This window comes from Pristiophorus japonicus, chromosome 4 (genome assembly GCF_044704955.1).
Source record: "Pristiophorus japonicus isolate sPriJap1 chromosome 4, sPriJap1.hap1, whole genome shotgun sequence".
Lineage (NCBI taxonomy): Eukaryota > Metazoa > Chordata > Chondrichthyes > Pristiophoridae > Pristiophorus > Pristiophorus japonicus.
This window is the reverse complement of record NC_091980.1, coordinates 42,440,859-42,446,722: the sequence shown is the minus strand read 5'-3', so window position 1 is coordinate 42,446,722 and position 5,864 is coordinate 42,440,859. Positions and strand designations below refer to the sequence as shown.

General features: G+C 44.5%; 1 pseudogene; it reads left to right on the top strand.

Annotated features, from left to right (window-relative positions):
• Positions 1 to 1,520: 1,520 nt before the first annotated feature.
• Positions 1,521 to 1,752, top strand: LOC139263593 (U2 spliceosomal RNA; annotated as a pseudogene).
• The last annotated feature ends 4,112 nt before the right edge of the window (positions 1,753 to 5,864 follow it).

Sequence of the window (5,864 nt, the reverse complement as noted above, 5' to 3'; positions counted from 1 at the left end):
AGAGCAATGGGAGGCATTCAAGGAGGAGATTCTCAGGGTAGAGAGTAAGTATGTTCCCTTAAAAAAAGGGTGAGGCTAACAAATCTAGAGCCCCCTGGATGTGAAGTGACATACAGAGTAAGATAAAGAAAAAAAGGGAAGCTTATGACAGATACCGAGAACTCAATACTGCAGAAACACTAGAGGAGTATATGAAGTGCAGGGGTACAATTAAAAAAGATATCAGGAAAGCAAAGGGAGAGCATGAATGAATGTTGGTAAGTAAAATCAGGGAAACCCCATAGATATTTTATAAATACGTTAAGAGCAAGAGGATAACTAGAGAAAGAGTGGGGCCTATTAGAGTGCATAAAGGAAATCTGTGTGTGGAGGCAGAAGATGTGGGTAGGATTCTTAATGAATACTTTGCATCTGTTTTCACAAAAGAGAGGGGCGATGCAGACTTTGCAATGAGAGAGTGGAATGTGAAATATTAGACGAGATAAACATAGTGAGAGAGGAAGTATTAAGGGGCTTAGCAGCTTTGAAAGTGGATAAATCCCCAGGCCTGGATGAAATGTATGCCAGGTTGTTAAGAGAAGCAAAAGAGGAAATAGCAGAGACTCTGACCGTCATCTTCCAGTCCTCTCTGACTACAGGTGTGGTGCCAGTGGACTGGAGGACTGCTAATGTTGTACCTTTATTTAAAAAGGGAGAAAGGGATAGACCGAGTAATTACAGACCAGTCAGCCTAACCTCAGTTGTGGGAAAATTATTGGAAAAATTCCTGAGGAACAGGATAAATCTTCATTTGGAAAGACATGGATTAATCAAGGACAGTCAGCATGGATTTGTTAAGGGAAGGTCATGTCTAACTAACTTGATTGATTTTTTTCAAGGAGGTAACCAGGAGGGTTAATGAGGGCAGTGCATATAATGTAGTGTATATGGATTTTAGCAAAGCTTTTGATAAGATCCCGCATGGCAGATTGGTCACGAAAATAAATACCCATGGGATCCAGGGCAAAGTGGCAAGTTGGATCCAAAATTGGTACAAGGCAGGAAGCAAAGGGTAATGGTTGATAGGTGTTTTTGTGACTGGAAGGCTGTATCCAGTGGGGTTCCACAGGGCTCAGTGCTGGGTCCATTGCTTTTTGTGGTATATATCAATGACTTGGACTTGAATGTTGGGGGTATGATTAAGAAGTTTGCAGATGACACTAAAATAGGCTGTGTGGTTAATAATGAAGAAGAAAGCTGTGGACTGTAGGAAAATATCAATGTACTGGTCAGGTGGGCAGAACAGTGGCAAATGGAATTCAATCCAGAGACGTGTAAGGTAATGTATTTGGGGAGATCAAACAGGGCAAGGGAATATGCATTAAATGTTACGACACTGAAAAGTGTAGAGGAACAAATGGACCTTGAAGTGCAGGTCCACAGATCCCTGAAGGTAGCAGGACAGGTAGATAAGGTAGTTCAGAAGACATATAGAATACTTGCCTTTATTAGTCAAGGCAAGAGGGTTATGCTTGAACTGTATCGCTTCTCGGCCTTTTGGCTAAGATCATGCGTAACTGACCTGACCAGCCACCATGACCTCCGGGTGGTTCTCCCTGGATCAGGAAGGTATATGCTTGCTTTTTAGGAAACAGGAGGTGGGTGGGGTGGCTTGACCCATCCACCTCCACGGAGGTGTGTGGGGGACCTGACCCATCCATCTCCATGGTACGAACCTGGTATTGCAGTACTTCCAGGAACGGTGCAGTGGCTCTAGGCCTTTTGGCTAAGAGCATTGGCGCAGAGTGATCCTTGGCGTGTGCAAGGTGACCTCTGGCGTTTGTGATTTGACAAAGAATTGGAACGATTGGCTACGAATTTCAAAAAAAATAAAAAAATAAAAAAATAAAATAAAATTAAAAAAAAACTGTATAAAGCACTGGTTAGATCACATCTTGAGTACTGTGTGCAGTTCTGGTCACCACATTACAGGAAAGATGTGATTGCACTGGAAAAGAGTGCAGAGGAGATTTACAAGAATGCTGCCTGGACTGGAGAATTTTGGCTATGAGGAAAGATTGGAGATGCTGGGTCTGTTTTCTTTGGAACAGAGGAGGCTAAGGGGAGACCTAATTGAGATGCATAAAATTATGAGGGGCCTGGATAGAGTGGATAGATAGGACCTGTTTCCCTTGGCAGAGGATCAGCAAGCAAGGGGCATAGATTTAAAGTAATTGGGGGAGTTTTAGAGGAGATAAGAGGGGAAATGTATTCACCCAGAGGGGAGTGGGGGTCTGGAACTCACTGCCTGAAAGGGTGATAGAGGTAGAAACCCTCGTCACATTTAAAAATACTTGGATGTGCAGTTAAATTGCCATAAGCTACAGGGCTACGGACTAAGAGCTGGAAAGTGCGATTAGACTGGATAACTCTTGGTCAGCCGGTGCGGACACGATGGGCCAAAATGGCCTTCTTCCATGCTGCAAATTTCTATGATTCTTTGATTCCAAAAAGGCTAATGGATTGTTAGCCTTTATAACCAGAAGGCTAGAATATAAAGGGGAGGAAGTGTTGCTGCAGCTATACAAAGCCTTGGTTATCTGGAATACTGTGTACAGTTTTGGGCAGCGCACTCTAGAAAATATATATTGGCCTTGGAAGGAATTCACCAGAATGTTACCAGAGCTCCAAGGGTTAGATTATGAGGAGAGATTACATAAACTAGGCTTGTATTCCCTGGAATATAGAAGGTTAAGGGGTGATTTGATTGGGGCTTTTGGGATTTTGAAAGGAATTGATTGGATAGATAGGGAGAAACATTTTCCACTGTTGGGAAGTCTGGGAGAAGGGGACAGGACCTTAAAATAGAGCCAGGTCATTCAGGAAAAAAGTTAAGAAACACTTCTTCACGCAAAGGGTGGTAGAAGTGTATAACTCTCTCCCACAAAAAGCAGTTGATGCTAGCTCGATTAATCTTTTTAAATCTGAGATCGATAGATTTTTGCTAGACAAGGATATAAAAGGATACAGAGCCAAGGCACAGGGATGAAGTTAAGATACGGATCAGCCATGATTTACATAGAATTACATTATACAGAATATACAGCACAGAAACAGGCCAATTAGCCCAACTAGTCTGTGCTGGTGTTTATAATCCACACGAGTCTCCTCCCATTCCATCTACCTCATCTCAGCCTTTCAGCGTATATTTCTATTTCCTTTTGGCATGTATCTCACACTACTGTACATAACTATATCTTACCATGCTATACATGACTGTAACCAGATATGACCTTTAAACACAAGCATACTTTACCACCAGGGGTGCACTTGCAGGAGACACTGCATACCTATCCCACACAGGTATATAAAGGCAGGTCTCAGGCAAGTGTGGCACTCGAGAGCTGTGAAATAAAGGTGCAGGTCCAGGTTGACCTTGACTTCAGCATGTGCCTCGTGTAAGTCTGTACTGCAGGGTCAGGACTTTTCCCTCGTGTACTCTTCTCATTTGTTTTTGAAAGCATCCAAGCTATTTGCCTCAACCACTTCCTGTGGCAGTGAGTTCTACATTCCAACCACTCGCTACATAAAGGAATTTCTGCTTATTTCCCTTTTGGATTAATTAGTAAGTATCTTGTATTTATGGCCCCTAGTTTTGGATTCTCCCAAAAGTAGAAACATTCTCTCCACATCTACCCTGTCCAACCCATTCATAATTTTAAAGACCTCGATCAGGTCACCTCTTTTCTAATGAAAAAAGCCCCAACTTATTCAATCTTTCCCAATACCTGTAATCTCTCAGTTCTGGTACCATCCTAGTAAATCTTTGTTGCACTTTCCCCATTGCTCCTCTGTCCTTTTTGTAGTCTGGAGACCAGAACTGTGCACAGTAGTCTAAGTGCGGCCTGAACAGGGTCCTGTACAAGTTTAACATAACTTCACCAATTTTGAATTCTAAGCACTTTGTTAGCATTTTTAATTGCTTTGCTGACCTACAATGTTGCATTGAATGATTTGTTCACCTGTATCCCTAGATCCCTTTGCTCTTCTACCCCATTCAGTTTCTTATTTTCTAAGGTTTGATGATGTTTCTATTTTTCCGACCAAAGTGCATCACCTCCCATTTATCTCTGTTAAAGTTCATTTGCCACTTAACTACACGGTCTGCAAGTTTTCAAATGTCCTCTTGTATTAAGTTGCATTATTTCTCAATGTTAGCTATGTCCCCGAGTTTGGTATCATTGAATGACTGAACAGGTTCGATAGGCTGAATGGCCTACTCCTATGGCATATTTCTATGTTCACAATAGAAAGTCCAGTCTAGCATGTACCATATTTGGAGTAGATTAGTGTAACAGGAGGGATTGAATTTTATCCCATGAAAAACTGGCATGAAAAGCACAGATCTAAGGGTGAAACATTCTGTTGCGTCCTGTTTGGGCGCTGTAACATCCGCAAGGCAGGACTTTTTGCGAAGGGCGGAAGTCTCGCCTTGCTCTCAAAATTGGGGTTATCGCTCCCGAGAGGAAGTGGAGCATGAAAGAACATGCTCCACTTCCTTTTTGGGGCGCTAATGAGGCAGAAGCAGAGGGTGAGGGGTGCAGCGCTATGCACTGGGCCGCAAAGCAATGACGCGTAAGAGGGGCTCTACCCTTCATTAAAGGGGAGGAGGGCCCAAGCTGCCAACTCTGCAGGGTCCTGCCTGGACCACCGGGCAGCGGGGTGGCATGCGGACCCTGCGGACCCCACGTTCAAAACTCCAACAGGGTGCTCGGGAAAATGATGACACCACCCATTTAAGTAGCACCCCGTGAGCCTCTTGCTGCTCCGTTCATGGCCCCGGAAGCTGTCACTGTCATCGCCCAGCGCAGCTTCAGGGGGCATGTGCCAATTTTTTTTCCAGGGCGAAAATGGAGCGCTGCGCACGGTGATGATATCATTTCGCTGGCGCAGCGGAGCAGAGTGCTAACAGTTACTGCCTCCGCTAAACTCCCGTGGAATTTAGCGGAAGCCGTTAGTGGCGCTACCCTTGTACGAGAAGTCATTTGCATCCCCAATTTCTCCACCCAAATATCATAGTATGACAAAAGAATATTATTCACTTGGGCAAAGCAGAGTTTAATACATGGCCAAACTTCATATGCAAACTCTAAACAGATTTCTGCATCACGTTTGCTTCATTGTGGCACAATTTCAGCTCACCTTAGCTCTTTTTTATTCATCCATGGGATGTGGGTGTCGCTGGCAAGGCCAGCATTTATTGCCCATCCTTAATTGCCTTGAGGAGGTGGTGGTGAGCTGCCTTCTTCAACTGCTGCAATCCATTTGGTGAAGGATACTCCCACACTGCTGTTAGGGAGGGAGTTCCAAGATTTTGACCCAGCAACGAAGAAGGAACAGCGATGTATTTCCAAGTCAGGATTGTGTGACTTGGAGGGGAACTTGCAGGGTGGTGGTGTTCCAATGCACCTGCTGCCCTTGTCCTTCCAGGTGGTAGAGGTCGCGAGTTTGGGAGATGCTGTCAAAGATGCCTTGGCGAGTTGCTGCAATGTATCTTATACATGCTACACACTGCAGCCACGGTGCGCTGGTGGTGGAGGCAGTGAATGTTTAAGGTGGTGGATGGAGTCCCAATCCTTTGCCTGGATGGTGTCGAACTTCTCAAATGTTGTTGGAGCTGCACTTTCCCAGGCAGGTGGAGAGTATTCCAACACACTCCTGACTTGTGCCTTGTAGATGGTGGAAAGGCTTTGGGGAGTTAGGAGGTGAGTCACACGCTGCAGAATACCCAGTCTCTGACCTGCTCTTGTAGCCACAGTATTTATGTGGCTAGTTTCAGTAAGTTTCTTCATCCATCATCTTCCAGTGAAGACTTTTGCCTCCAC